Source organism: Pelobates fuscus, chromosome 3, assembly GCF_036172605.1.
Source record: "Pelobates fuscus isolate aPelFus1 chromosome 3, aPelFus1.pri, whole genome shotgun sequence".
NCBI classification, from domain to species: domain Eukaryota; kingdom Metazoa; phylum Chordata; class Amphibia; order Anura; family Pelobatidae; genus Pelobates; species Pelobates fuscus.
The window spans coordinates 423,632,087-423,648,760 of NC_086319.1; the positions used below are offsets into that span (position 1 = coordinate 423,632,087).

Here is a 16,674-nt window from a genome sequence, read left to right on the forward strand (position 1 = left end):
CTTCACACTGGTCAATTCTAAGCTTTAAAAATGCAAATATGAAGCCTCCTGTCATGTGGTAAAATTGAAGATTATACTAGCTTTAGTGTACTAATAATCTTAATTTTAGTAATGACAGGAGGCGAATATTTCCCACCCTATAGGATCCCTCCCATGTTTTATTGGGTTGAACAGAATATGCCCTTTATGTTCAGGAAGGTAAGTACGTTATTGTTGTATGTTTGCTACTTAGATATGTGGCTTGAGAGACTTGTATAGGTTGAATATTTAGACATGTACCTTGAATTATGTTGTGTTTATAGACTCTTAAATATCATTGCTTTAGAATTAATATATATTGATATGTTACTCATTCTAGTATCCATTGGTATATCAGATTCTTAATGTTTATTGTATGCGGACAAGTTATCACGCCAGAGTCCTTTCACCTTTTTCTTTTTCTTGCAGCGTGAACGTTCTCTCATCAAGACAAAGACTCACCTTCCATACCTCTACATCACGGAACTACTGGAGTTGATTATTCTAATATGTTGTGGAACTGTTGACGTATTATGATTATGTTTATTGTTGCTATTTATTGTTTCGCTTCAAAGAAAGAGGAAGTGATGTCATAGACAGGGCCTTTTATGGGCATCATATCTTTTCTCTGATTGGTTGTTACTGTTTCTATGCTGCTGGAGTTTTCAGTAAAGAAAGATATGCAAATATTCGCCTCCTGTCATTACTAAAATTAAGATTATTAGTACACTAAAGCTAGTATAATCTTCAATTTCATTCACCTGAAAGGGTCGACTTCCGGTCGGGAATAGAGAGGGCTCCAATCTGTTACCGTGGAAGCAATAAAGACTAACAGTGATATAGAAAGGGTAGTAGATACCTGGAATAGCCTTCCAGTGGGAGCAGTAACAGTGATATAGAAAGGGTAGTAGATACATGGAATAGCCTTCCAGTGGGAGCAGTAACAGTGATATAGAAAGGGTAGTAATACATGGAATAGCCTTCCAGTGGGAGCAGTAACAGTGATATAGAAAGGGTAGTAGATACCTGGAATAGCCTTCCAGTGGGAGCAGTAACAGTGATATAGAAAGGGTAGTAGATACCTGGAATAGCCTTCCAGTGGGAGCAGTAACAGTGATATAGAAAGGGTAGTAGATACCTGGAATAGCCTTCCAGTGGGAGCAGTAACAGTGATATAGAAAGGGTAGTAGATACATGGAATAGCCTTCCAGTGGGAGCAGTAACAGTGATATAGAAAGGGTAGTAGATACCTGGAATAGCCTTCCAGTGGGAGCAGTAACAGTGATATAGAAAGGGTAGTAGATACCTGGAATAGCCTTCCAGTGGGAGCAGTAACAGTGATATAGAAAGGGTAGTAGATACCTGGAATAGCCTTCCAGTGGGAGCAGTAACAGTGATATAGAAAGGGTAGTAGATACATGGAATAGCCTTCCAGTGGGAGCAGTAACAGTGATATAGAAAGGGTAGTAGATACCTGGAATAGCCTTCCAGTGGGAGCAGTAACAGTGATATAGAAAGGGTAGTAGATACCTGGAATAGCCTTCCAGTGGGAGCGGTAACAGTGATATAGAAAGGGTAGTAGATACCTGGAATAGCCTTCCAGTGGGAGCAGTAACAGTGATATAGAAAGGGTAGTAGATACATGGAATAGCCTTCCAGTGGGAGCAGTAACAGTGATATAGAAAGGGTAGTAGATACCTGGAAAAGCCTTCCGGTGGGAGCAGTAACGGTGATATAGAAAGGGTAGTAGATACCTGGAATAGCCTTCCAGTGGGAGCAGTAACAGTGATATAGAAAGGGTAGTAGATACCTGGAATAACATTCCAGTGGGAGCAGTAACAGTGATATAGAAAGGGTAGTAGATACCTGGAATAGCCTTCCAGTGGGAGCAGTAACAGTGATATAGAAAGGGTAGTAGATACCTGGAATAGCCTTCCAGTGGGAGCAGTAACAGTGATATAGAAAGGGTAGTAGATATCTGGAATAGCCTTCCCGTGGGAGCAGTAACAGTGATATAGAAAGGGTAGTAGATACCTGGAATAGACTTCCCGTGGGAGCAGAAACGGTGATATAGAAAGGGTAGTAGATACCTGGAATAGCCTTCTGGTGAGAGCAGTAACAGTGATATTGAAAGGGTAGTAGATACCGGGAATAGCCTTCCAGTTGGAGCAGTAACGGTTATATAGAAAGGGTAGTAGATACCTGGAATAGCCTTCCAGTGGGAGCAGTAACCGTGATATAGAAAGGGTAGTAGATACCTGGAATAGCCTTCCAGTGGGAGCAGTAACAGTGATATAGAAAGGGTAGTAGATACCTGGAATAGCCTTCAAGTGGGAGCAGTAACAGTGATACAGAAAGGGTAGAAGATACCTGGAATAGCCTTCCAGTGGGAGCAGTAACAGTGATATAGAAAGGGTAGTAGATACCTGGAATAGCCTTCAAGTGGGAGCAGTAACAGTGATACAGAAAGGGTAGAAGATACCTTAAATAGCCTTCCAGTGGGAGCAGTAACAGTGATATAGAAAGGGTAGTAGATACCTGGAATAGCCTTCCAGTGGGAGCAGTAACAGTGATATAGAAAGGGAAGTAGATACCTGGAATAGCCTTCCAGTGGGAGCAGTAACAGTGATACAGAAAGGGTAGTAGATACCTGGAATAGCCTTCCAATGGGAGCAGTAACAGTGATATAGAAAGGGTAGTAGATACCGGGAATAGCCTTCCAATGGGAGCAGTAACAGTGATATAGAAAGGGAAGTAGATACCTGGAATAGCCTTCCAGTGGGAGCAGTAACAGTGATACAGAAAGGGTAGTAGATACCGGGAATAGCCTTCCAATGGGAGCAGTAACAGTGATATAGAAAGGGTAGTAGATACCTGGAATAGCCTTCCAGTGGGAGCAGTAACAGTGATATAGAAAGGGTAGTAGATACCTGGAATAGCCTTCCAGTGGGAGCAGTAACAGTGATATAGAAAGGGTAGTAGATACCTGGAATAGCCTTCCAGTGGGAGCAGTAACAGTGATATAGAAAGGGTAGTAGATACCTGGAATAGCCTTCAACTGGGAGCAGTACCCGCAATATAGAAAGGGTAGTAGATACCTAGAATAGCCTTCCAGTGGGAGCAGTAACAGTGATATAGAAAGGGTAGTAGATACCTGGAATAGCCTTCAAGTAGACGTGGTAGACACTAACAGTCAACATTGGTAATAATATGAAGACACTGTTTGTTTTCCTGTTCTCTGTGTCTCTGCCAGGGGGAGGATGTGAATTTTGGTGGGGAGGTGGATGAGTGGGAGGAAGTTTGTTGGTTTGTGAAACGAAACAGAAGTGATGCTTTGAGTTTTCCGAGACAGCCAAGGTCGGACACAGCAGAGCACAGAGAGCGACAGCCAAGGTATGTTCACTTACACTGCACACTTACTTCACTCTACAATACTAAACACTCACTTACCTCAATGTACAGGATTAAATGCACACTCACCTCACTATACAGCAGTATGTAAACACTTACAGCACAAGAACACCAGGTACAGCACTGAATACACACGTACAGCACAAGAACACCAGGTACAGCACTGAATAAACACTTACAGCACAAGAACACCAGGTACAGCACTGAATAAACACTTATGTCAGCAGCCATTACACTCAAACACTGAGACACTATCCCAAACGCACACACACACATATATATATAGCATAAACAGACACACACACAGCACAGACACACACACACATATATAGCACACACAAACACACACACACACACATATATATATATATATATATATATATATATATATATATATATATATATATATATATATATAGCATAAACAGACACACACACACATATATATAACACACACAGACACACACACAGCACACACACACACACACACACATATATATATATAGCATAAACAGACACACAGCACACACACATATATAGCACACACACACAGATATATATATAGCATAAACAGACACACAGCACACACACATATATAGCACACACACACAGATATATATATAGCATAAACAGACACACACACAGCAGAGATACACACACACACACACACACACACAGCATAGAGTTTCCCACTCTTATTGAGATATATCTGCTCGACTTGCACTTGGCCATGAGACATTGTCTCGTTCCCCCCCCTCTCTCTCTCTCCCCCTCCTCCATACTGTGTAAATGTAAGTTTCGTTTCCCTGTAGTGTTGTAGTTTCATTTCCCAGCCTTTATCCGAGCAGCTTGTGTTAATAAAATCTTTAGGTTCACTCTCCAGACCGGCCCCTCTCGGGCCCTCTCGGCCCCTCTCGGCCCCTCTCGGCCCTGGGAGCTTGGCATTGACAGGCATTCTGTTACTGCTTTTATTAATACTCTGTACAAACATTGATTGGTGAAATAATGAATAAATCTCATCCCATATTATTATTTTTACCCGCTGTGTCTGTATCAGGATGTATTACCGTTTCCTTGTTTCTCGGAGTGCTTTAGACATCTTTTAACACAAACTTTGTTATTTTCATTTTTTGTTGCCTTTGGCTATGAAGAATCCTAGTGAGTTTCTTCCAGACAATTCTTCTCTCTGAGTGCTCAATGTACGGACTGGTGGTCCAAGTACCTACCTTCATGGCATGGGGTTCCCTTTATTGGCAATCTCATTCTCATGTAACTACCTGAGCTCTGTCCTTGGAGGAGTACGGCCCAAGCCGGGGGCTTTACTGCTGAAATCACATTGAGCAAACTTAGAGTATAAAAAATGGCAATCGAAAATGATGACTGACATGCAAAAAAATGAATCCAAAATGTAGCAAAAAAGGGATGTTATGAAATGCTTTGTGTGTGAAGAGTTCGTCCTCTTTGCTTTTCATTTTACAAAAATGCAGATTTTAATATAAATTGTCACTTTTATAAATTAACCTGGTTACACCCCCTGTGGCTGTCAATCAGACACCCGGTCCTGTTACTTCCTAGTTTGGTTAGCTCACTCAAGATAAACTCAAGAGGCAGCAACTGCCCAGGTAAGCTGCCTTGTAAAGACTACTCATTGAGCTGCATTGGGAAGTCTGTGATTGGACAGCCACAGAAAGTCTGGGCGGGGTTAGAAAGGCTGCAGACAAGGGATCTGCAGCTTTTATAAGTTGTTTGTAGATATACCACCAGTGAAAAATGTCATAATTAAATGCATGCATATTTTCATTGTGGCCACATCTAGAAAACAGGTGGGGAATAAAGGGGGGGGGGAGGGGATTCAGTTATAATATTTTTTAAAACATTTAATAATTTTAAAGGTTTATTCAAAAATATTCAAAATTTGAAAAGCTACTTCAAAAATCTTAAATGTGAGTCTATGTGTGCTGAGGAACATTGCACTGGGTAGAGAGGAACACAGAGGCGAAGAATAGTGAAGCAACATATTCAGACGGTCACAAATACAAAAATACAAATCCTGCGCTCACTCCCATCACTCCTGGGCGGAAGCAACGACCACAGTACACATCAGCTCCAATATATAGTAAAAACCAAAGAAAAATGTTACCTGCTCTCTCTCCTTAATCCCTATGTATGTTTAAACAAATGGAGGTCATTTAGTTGCTCCAATGACCATTGCAGGGAATGCCCGCCTGCCAACGTCTAGGCAGACCCCCCTAAGCGGGTCCTAACACTGACCCTTCAGCCTGCTTCCTTGAGCTTCTGGCAAAGATATCTCTAATGAGACAGAAAGGGGTATTTTTTATATACACCCCTATACTTATTAACCCTTAATAGGATGGGCGGCAGCATTGTAACCAGGCTGTGTGATACAAAGTGAATACAAATACAAAAAGAAAAGTCCTGCGCTCACTCCCATCACTCCTGGGCGGCAGCAACGACCTCCATTTGTTTAATTATACATAGAGATTTAGGAGAGAGCGCAGGTAACTTTTTCGTTGGTTTTTACTGTATTTTAAGACGGACGATCACATCCGTTACGTAGATTGTTGAGATTTTGTATTCAACATTTCATCACTTACAATGTTCTCAGCAATATCGTCAACAGATAACACCTAGGTTTACTGTTCAAATGACACCAAAAAGTTTGAACTATTAAATACAACTTAAAATTGTAACCCATGTCAAAAAGACGTGAAGGAAATGAAGATTACATTAAAAATATTGTGAAAATATGTCACGTAATAACAGCCCTTTTGGACTAAGGTATGGTCCAGGCACTCAGGATTTAATTCATCAGCATCATTTATTGGAAACAAATGCAACGTTTCGATCTCAGAGAGATCTTTTTCAAGCTTGAGAAGGATCCCTTGTGAGTTTGAAACGTTGCATTTGTTTCCAATAAATGATGCTGATGAATTAAATCCTGAGTGCCTGGACCATACCTTAGTCCAAAACAGTTGCAGTGGGGACAGCCAACCCCAGTTCTGGCAGCACCTGGATCTCAACAAGAGAGCGGTATTCCTCCTCTTTTTCCAATAGAATGGAATGTCAGCCAAGCATAATATCCTGCATCCCGAATAAAACTAGCCCTATGCAAACCCCAAACCTGACCCTGTCTGTAACCACACCTAATCTCTAACCCTACCTCCAACCTGACCCTGTCTGTAACCACACCTAATCTCTAAACCTACCTCCAACCTGACCCTGTCTGTAACCACACCTAATCTCTAACCCTACCTCCAACCTGACCCTGTCTGTAACCACACCTAATCTCTAACCCTACCTCCAACCTGACCCTGTCTGTAACCACACCTAATCTCTAACCCTACCTCCAACCTGACCCTGTCTGTAACCACACCTAATCTCTAACCCTACCTCCAACCTGACCCTGTCTGTAACCCTCACCTAATCTCTAACCCTACCTCCAACCTGACCCTGTCTGTAACCACACCTAATCTCTAACCCTACCTCCAACCTGACCCTGTCTGTAACCACACCTAATCTCTAACCCTACCTCCAACCTGACCCCGTCTGTAACTCTCACCTAATCTCTAACCCTACCTCCAACCTGACCCCGTCTGTAACTCTCACCTAATCTCTAACCCTACCTCCAACCTGACCCCGTCTGTAACCACACCTAATCTCTAACCCTACCTCCAACCTGACCCCGTCTGTAACCACACCTAATCTCTAACCCTACCTCCAACCTGACCCCGTCTGTAACCACACCTAATCTCTAACCCTACCTCCCACCTGACCCTGTCTGTAACCACACCTAATCTCTAACCCTACCTCCAACCTGACCCTGTCTGTAACCACACCTAATCTCTAACCCTACCTCCAACCTGACCCTGTCTGTAACCACACCTAATCTCTAACCCTACCTCCAACCTGACCCTGTCTGTAACCACACCTAATCTCTAACCCTACCTCCAACCTGACCCTGTCTGTAACCACACCTAATCTCTAACCCTACCTCCAACCTGACCCTGTCTGTAACCACACCTAATCTCTAACCCTACCTCCAACCTGACCCTGTCTGTAACCACACCTAATCTCTAACCCTACCTCCAACCTGACCCTGTCTGTAACCACACCTAATCTCTAACCCTACCTCCAACCTGACCCTGTCTGTAACCACACCTAATCTCTAACCCTACCTCCAACCTGACCCTGTCTGTAACCCTCACCTAATCTCTAACCCTACCTCCAACCTGACCCTGTCTGTAACCACACCTAATCTCTAACCCTACCTCCAACCTGACCCTGTCTGTAACCACACCTAATCTCTAACCCTACCTCCAACCTGACCCCGTCTGTAACTCTCACCTAATCTCTAACCCTACCTCCAACCTGACCCCGTCTGTAACTCTCACCTAATCTCTAACCCTACCTCCAACCTGACCCCGTCTGTAACCACACCTAATCTCTAACCCTACCTCCAACCTGACCCCGTCTGTAACCACACCTAATCTCTAACCCTACCTCCAACCTGACCCCGTCTGTAACCACACCTAATCTCTAACCCTACCTCCCACCTGACCCTGTCTGTAACCACACCTAATCTCTAACCCTACCTCCAACCTGACCCTGTCTGTAACCACACCTAATCTCTAACCCTACCTCCAACCTGACCCTGTCTGTAACCACACCTAATCTCTAACCCTACCTCCAACCTGACCCTGTCTGTAACCACACCTAATCTCTAACCCTACCTCCAACCTGACCCTGTCTGTAACCACACCTAATCTCTAACCCTACCTCCAACCTGACCCTGTCTGTAACCACACCTAATCTCTAACCCTACCTCCAACCTGACCCTGTCTGTAACCACACCTAATCTCTAACCCTACCTCCAACCTGACCCTGTCTGTAACCACACCTAATCTCTAACCCTACCTCCAACCTGACCCTGTCTGTAACCACACCTAATCTCTAACCCTACCTCCAACCTGACCCTGTCTGTAACCACACCTAATCTCTAACCCTACCTCCAACCTGACCCTGTCTGTAACCACACCTAATCTCTAACCCTACCTCCAACCTGACCCTGTCTGTAACCACACCTAATCTCTAACCCTACCTCCAACCTGACCCTGTCTGTAACCCTCACCTAATCTCTAACCCTACCTCCAACCTGACCCTGTCTGTAACCACACCTAATCTCTAACCCTACCTCCAACCTGACCCCGTCTCTAACTCTCACCTAATCTCTAACCCTACCTCCAACCTGACCCTGTCTGTAACCACACCTAATCTCTAACCCTACCTCCAACCTGACCCTGTCTGTAACCACACCTAATCTCTAACCCTACCTCCAACCTGACCCTGTCTGTAACCACACCTAATCTCTAACCCTACCTCCAACCTGACCCTGTCTGTAAGCACACCTAATCTCTAACCCTACCTCCAACCTGACCCTGTCTGTAACCACACCTAATCTCTAACCCTACCTCCAACCTGACCCTGTCTGTAACCCTCACCTAATCTCTAACCCTACCTCCAACCTGACCCTGTCTGTAACCACACCTAATCTCTAACCCTACCTCCAACCTGACCCTGTCTGTAACCACACCTAATCTCTAACCCTACCTCCAACCTGACCCTGTCTGTAACCCTCACCTAATCTCTAACCCTACCTCCAACCTGACCCTGTCTGTAACCACACCTAATCTCTAACCCTACCTCCAACCTGACCCTGTCTGTAACCACACCTAATCTCTAACCCTACCTCCAACCTGACCCTGTCTGTAACCACACCTAATCTCTAACCCTACCTCCAACCTGACCCTGTCTGTAACCACACCTAATCTCTAACCCTACCTCCAGTCTCTAACTCTCACCTAATCTCTAACCCTACCTCCAACCTGACCCTGTCTGTAACCACACCTAATCTCTAACCCTACCTCCAACCTGACCCTGTCTGTAACCACACCTAATCTCTAACCCTACCTCCAACCTGACCCTGTCTGTAACCACACCTAATCTCTAACCCTACCTCCAGTCTCTAACTCTCACCTAATCTCTAACCCTACCTCCAACCTGACCCCGTCTCTAACTCTCACCTAATCTCTAACCCTACCTCCAACCTGACCCTGTCTCGAACTCCCACCTAATCTCTAACCCTACCTCCAACCTGACCCCGTCTCTAACTCTCACCTAATCTCTAACCCTACCTCCAACCTGACCCTGTCTGTAACCACACCTAATCTCTAACCCTACCTCCAACCTGACCCCGTCTCTAACTCTCACCCAATCTCTAACCCTATCTCCAACCTGACCCTGTCTCGAACTCTCACCTAATCTCTAACCCTACCTCCAACCTGACCCTGTCTCTAACTCTCACCTAATCTCTAACCCTACCTCCAACCTGACCCTCTCTGTAACCCTCACCTAATCTCTAACCCTACCTCCCACCTGACCCTGTCTGTAACCACACCTAATCTCTAACCCTACCTCCAACCTGACCCTGTCTGTATTCCACACCTAATCTCTAACCCTACCTCCAACCTGACCCTGTCTCTAACCCACACCGAATCTCTAACCCTAACTCTATCTCCAACCTGACCCTGTCTCTAACCCACACCCAATCCCTAACTCTTATCTTCAACCTGGCACTGTCTCTAATCCTCACCCAATCTCTAATCCTACCTCCAACCTGACCCTGTCTCTAACCCACACCCAATCTCTAACCCTATCTCCAACCTGGCCCTGTCTCTAACCCTCACCCAATCTCTAATCCTACCTCCAACCTGACCCTGTCTCTAACCCTCACCCAATCTCTAATCCTACCTCCAACCTGACCCTGTCTCTAACCCACACCCAATCTCTAACCCTATCTCCAATCAGGCCCTGTCTCTAACCCTCACCCAATCTCTAACCCTATCTCCAACCTGACCCTGTCTCTAACCCACACCCAATCCCTAACTCTTATCTTCAACCTGACCCTGTCTCTAACCCTAACGCTATCTCCAATCTGAGCCTGTCTCTAACCCTCACCCTGTCTCTAACCCTATCTCCAACCTGGCCCTGTCTCTAACCCTCACCCAATCTCTAACCCTATCTCCAATCAGGCCCTGTCTCTAACCCTCACCCAATCTCTAACCCTATCTCCAACCTGACCCTGTCTCTAACCCACACCCAATCCCTAACTCTTATCTTCAACCTGACCCTGTCTCTAACCCTAACTCTATCTCCAATCTGAGCCTGTCTCTAACCCTCACCCTGTCTCTAACCCTATCTCCAACCTGACCCTGTCTCTAACCCTAACTCTATCTCCAATCTGAGCCTGTCTCTAACCCTCACCCTGTCTCTAACCCTATCTCCAACCTGACCCTGTCTCTAACCCTAACTCTATCTCCAATCTCAGCCTGTCTCTAACCCTCACCCTGTCTCTAACCCTATCTCCAACCTGGCCCTGTCTCTAACCCTCACCCAATCTCTAATCCTACCTCCAACCTGGCCCTGTCTCTAACCCACACCCAATCCCTAACTCTTATCTTCAACCTGACCCTGTCTCTAACCCTAACTCTATCTCCAATCTGACCCTGTCTCTAACCCTAACTCTATCTCCAATCTGAGCCTGTCTCTAACCCTCACCCTGTCTCTAACCCTATCTCCAACCTGACCCTGTCTCTAACCCACACCCAATCCCTAACTCTATCTCCAATCTGAGCCTGTCTCTAACCCTCACCCTGTCTCTAACCCTATCTCCAAACTGACTTTGTCTCTAACCCTCACCCAATCTGTAACCCTAAACCTATCTCCAACATTACCCTGTCTCTAAATTACACCCCAGACCCCAGAATGGCAGTCAGATCTCTCCTTGGATAAAGAAGCTGTTATACCGCATACTAAAAATTAAATCCCTAAATTTTTATATTTTTGCAAATATCCATATAGTTGCTGTTTATACAGCTGTACAGACCCTGATAAAACCACCTCTTCGAGCAGAGAATTCCATATCCTCATTGTTCTTACTATAAACATTCCTTTGCCTTGAGCTAAATCTGCTTTCTTCCAGTGACCTCATCGTGTCCGATGTATAGTGCTGCTTGTGAAATGATTTCCCCGGATATATTTGTATAATGTTATCATATCCCCTGTTAGGCATAATGTTTCCAAACTTAAGAGGTTTAAATTTGCTCCATTCCTTGTATCAGTTTTGTAGCTCGTCTCTGCACTTTTTCTAGTGCCATAATATCCTTCTTTAGAACAGGTGCCCAAATTGCACAGCATATTCAAGGTGTGATCTTACCATCGATTTATAAAGAGGCAAAATTATATTTTCATCCCGAGAATTTATGCCCCTATTTATACATGACAAAACCTTACTGACCTTAGCAGCTGCAGATTGACATTGCATATTGCTGCCTAATTTGTTGTCTATAACAATTCCCAAATCCTTCTCGTGTGTGGTTATCCCTAATTCACTACCATTTAGTGTGTAAGTTGCTTGTGCATTTTTGACCCCGAAGTGCATAACTTTGCATTTCTCTACGTTAAATTCCATCTGCCATTCTAGTGCCCAGTCCCCCAATCTATCCAAATCCCTCTGCAGCAAAGCAATATCCTGCTCACATTTTATTATTTTACAGAGTTTTGTGTCATCTGCAAACATTGAAGCATGGCTTTCAATGTTTTTTTCAAGATGGTTTATGAATATGTTAAATAGAAGGGGTCCCAGAACAGAACTCCAAAGGAAACCACTTACCACTTTTGTCCAGCTTTTTACCATTAATGACAACTCGTTGTACTCTATCTTTAAGCCAATGTTCTACCCAAGAACAAGAATTTTCATCTTTCAGTTTGAACACTAACCTATTGTGAGGAACCGTATCAAAATGCTCTGATCTATACTTTTTTTTTAATTTGTGATTTTTATTTTTATTTGAATCTTAACAACTATTTTTGAAGTACAGTAATATCTTTGCAAAGTTCAAGGTTACAGTTTGTTGCATATAACATACATGGATACATAAGAAAAAATAGGGTTAAGCACATATTAGTATAACTTTATTAGTCGGTTGCAGATAGTAGGATTTGGTTATATTTCTATTGGGTGTGGTGGGAGGAGGTAGGGGGAAAGGCTTCTTGTGAGCCAATCTTTGAGGGGTTGCTGATTATTGGCGTCTTACATGTCAACGGTGTTGAATGGTCACCCTTGACTTGGGTAGTTTGTGTTGATATGAAGTTGTTCCATAGAGCCCACGTGTGGGAGACATTTTCGAATCTCCTGGCACTGGCATGGGTAATTTCTTCCATCTGTTTGACCGCTTCTTCTCTCATTATCCATTCTCTAATTGAGGGGCGGTGGGGTTGTTTCCATTGTTTGGGATTTAATTGCGCTGCAGCCATTATTAGGTGGATGATCAAAGATCTGATCGTTTTTTTGAGGTCCGGTGGGGTCAGGAGGAATAGGAATAGTTCTGGTGTTAATGGGATATGTACCTTGGTGATGGATTTATGAGGGTGTGTATTCTTCTCCAAAATTTTGCTATCATTGGGCATTGCCACCAGATATGCGAAAGGTGTGCGTTAGGTTGACTGCATCTCCAGTAGGCATTGTCAGGAGTATTGTGTATTTTGTGAATTTTCGCAGGGGTGAGGTGCCAGCGAGTGAGTCTTTTATAATTGCTTTCCTGGTCCAAAGTTGAGATGGTTGCTTTGTGTGTTGTTGGGAAATGTCAATGTGGAGTTCATTTGTCCATTGGGTCGTGAATTTAGGAAGCGTAGGATTTTGCAGCTCCTGTATCAGTTTATACATGGTGGAGAGTGTTTATTTAGTTAAAGGATGAGTATTGCATAGTGCTTCGAATTTTGTTAGATCCCTGTCCCCTCTGGGGAGGAGTAGACTGGTTTGGATAAAGTGTATAAGGTGCCTATATAGTGTAAGTGTTGATTGCCCGTTAGTTCAGTGTTGGGTAGTAGTTGGGCTAGTTGTTTGATCTTGTGGTTTTGTACTACATCAATGAGTCTAAGGTCCCTTTCCTCATTGTACAATTGGTATATCTTCGCCGTTCGGCCCTCTAGGAAGGATGGGTTGTTCGTGAGCGGATATAGTAGTGATGGATATGGTGCAATGGTCATGGTTCGGGAGAGCGTGGACCAAACCTTGAGTATCGCCGTTATTGTTGGGTGTGTATTGCGGTGGGTGCTGTTTTTTTTTTACTGGATCCAAGGGATCAGGTGTAATGGAGTTTCCGAGAGGTAATGTTCGAGATGTACCCAGTGGTGTATTGGTGAGGGGTTAGTTCACTCATATAGTCTACTGAGATGTACTGCTTTATGGTATCTGTCGACAACTGGTAGGTTCGGTCCCCCCATCTCTCTTTTTTGGGTGAGCTGAGCATGTGCTATTCTGGGGTGTGAGTGCGACCATATGAAGTTTGTGGTGAGGGTTCTAATTGTGTCAAAGAATTTCTTTGGTATTATAATGGGTAGCGTCTGGAGAAGGTACAGTATACATGGTAGTACATTCATCTTTATTATGTTTGCTCTACACAGCCAGCCAAAGCAGGGTCTGTGCCACTTCTTCAGGTCTGCTTGAATGGAGGTGAGTATTGGAGGAAAGTTCAGCTCGAACAGCGTGTCAAATTTAGTCGGTAGGCGTACTCCCAGGTAAGTGATGGCTGTGTTGGCCCATGCAAAGTGGAAAGATTCTCGGAGTCTACTATTTATTGATTTTGCAGTGTAAATTGGTAAGAGTTCACATTTGGTTAGGTTGGCTTGGAAGTTGGAGACCTTGCTGTAGATGTTCATTTCTGACAGAATGTGTGGTATTGTGGACAGTGGGTTAGATATTGTGAATAGTAGATCATCTGCGAAAACAGTGATTTTGTATTCTTGTTGGTTGATTGTGAAGCCCTGTATTTGCTGGTTGTCTCGAATCCCTTGGAGGAAGGGTTCAAGGACCAGTATGAATAAGAAGGGCATTCCTGTCTGGTGCCATTTGTGATGCTTACTGGTTGGGATAGTTGGCCATTGATGCGCAGTTGGGCTGTGGGCGATGAGTAAATCGCGTCCATCCAGTCTTGCCATCGTGGCCCAAAAGCCCAAGTGGTGTATCGTGTGGGACATGAGTGCCCAGTTTACCCTATCAAATGCCTCTTTGGCATCAATAGCCAGCAGGATACTGTGAATTTTATGTTTTTGGGCCCAGTGCATCAGGTTTATGATTTTTGTCGTGTTACTTTTTGCTTCCCTGCCAGGAACGAACCCCGCTTGATCATGGTAAATAAGTTTTGGGAGGAGGGGTTTCAGTCTGGAGGCCATTATTTTAGTTAGAATTTTTAGGTCTATATTGATTAATGAGATTGGTCTATAGCTGCCACATATGGTGGGATCCTTTCCTGGTTTAGGGATTAAAGTAATGGTCGCTTCCAGGGCTGGTTTGGGTATAGTTTTGGCTAGTCCTCGTGAGTTGAATGCGTTTATGAAGGGTTGGGCTAGAGTCTGAGAAAGGATCTTGTAATATTTCCCCGTGTACCCGTCGGGGCCTGGGCTTTTGCCCAGTGGAATTGTTCTAACTGTTTGTAGGAACTCCTCTATCGTGATTGGGTCTTCCAAGAATTCAGCCTCATTTGGTGGGAGTGTGTTTTTAATTCTAGGTTGTAGGAAGTTTAAAATGTCTCTAGTGGTTGGTGGGGTGTGGTTCAGATTGTATAGGTGTGTGTACAATTTATGGAATGCCTTGATAATGTCTGGCATTTGACAGGATGTAAAGCCATTTTCTTGTTTGATTGCTGGGATTAAGGTGGTTTGTTTATCCTGTTTGAGGGCTGATGCCAGTAGCTTACCGGCTTTGCCCCCTTTTGAATAATAAGTATTTTTTGTAAGTGCAATTGTGCGTTTGGCATGGAGTTGGAGTGTTGTATTGAGTTCTGAAGGTTTGGCCAACAGTGTTTTGAGGTGTTCCAGGGAATTAGTTGGAGGGTTTTAATTTCTTTGGTCAGTTGTTCCACCTGTTGTATGCTTTTCTGATCTATACTTCTACTTACTTCTTCGTAGAATGCAATTAGGTTAGTTTGACATGACCTATGTTTCATAAAACCGTGCTGATTTTTGCTGATAACCATGTTCTTCTCAAGGAATTCTTGAACATTATCCCTTAAAAACATTTCAATTACTTTCCCAGTCACAGAACTTAAGTTCACAGGTCTATAATTTGCAGGCAAGGATTGTGAACTTCTTTTGAATATAGGAACCACATCTTCCTTCCTCCAACCCTCCTGTACAATTCTTGAAAGAAAAGAATTTTGAAAGATTAAATACAGAGGTTCACTTATTTCCACACTTCACTCCTTAAGTACTGGTGGCTGAATACCACCCGGCCCTGGAGCTTTCTTTACATTAATTTTATTAAACTGCTGTAGCACCATGCCTTGAGTCATCCAATTACAAGTTATCTGCAGCAATCAATTGCACATCTCTTACCGAAGTATCATCTTTAATATATACAGAGGAGAAATAGTTAAAACGTCTGCCCTTTCCTGGTCTTCATTAACTAACACCCCAATTCCAGTTGTCAGTGTACCTACACTTAATTTTTTATTTATTTTTCTTTTGAATTTATGTACCTTACTAGTGATGTCGCGAACATAAAATTTTCTGTTCGCGAACAGCGAACGCAAACTTCCGCAAATGTTCGCGAACGGGCGAACCCGGCTAACCGCCATAGACTTCAATAGGCAGGCAAATTTTAAAACCCACAGGGACTCTTTCTGGCCACAATAGTGATGTCTTTACCCGTGTGTCTCATTTCCTCAATTCCAACTCTCTCCTTGACCCTCTTCAATCTGGCTTCCGCCCTCTCCACTCTACAGAGACTGCCCTTATCAAAGTTACTAACGACCTAATCGCAGCTAAATCCAAAGGCCACTACTCCATACTAATTCTTCTTGACCTCTCAGCGGCCTTTGACACCGTTGATCATGCTCTCCTTCTTCAAACTCTTCAATCGCTTGGTCTCTGTGACTCTGTCCTCTCATGGTTTTCCTCTTATCTCTCCCAACGCTCATTCAGTGTCTCCTTTTCTAATGATACCTCCTCCCCTCGTCCTGTCTCGGTTGGAGTTCCCCAAGGCTCCGTCCTTGGTCCCCTTCTATTTTCTCTTTATACTGCCTCTCTTGGCAAACTTATTACCTCTTTTGGATTTCACTACCACCTGTACGCTGATGACACCCAGCTATATCTCTCCTCCCCGGACCT

At 43.9% G+C, this 16,674-nt stretch overlaps 1 protein-coding gene across 1 annotated transcript in view; it reads left to right on the plus strand.

The window, feature by feature from the left end:
* Positions 1–3,337: 3,337 nt before the first annotated feature.
* The window catches only part of LOC134601572 (cornifelin homolog), a 49,246-nt gene continuing 35,909 nt past the window's right edge, over positions 3,338–16,674 (plus strand). The window contains exon 1 of the mRNA XM_063446094.1: positions 3,338–3,411. The gene's annotated coding sequence lies outside the window, so the exon portion shown is untranslated. The remainder of the gene's footprint in view (positions 3,412–16,674) is intronic.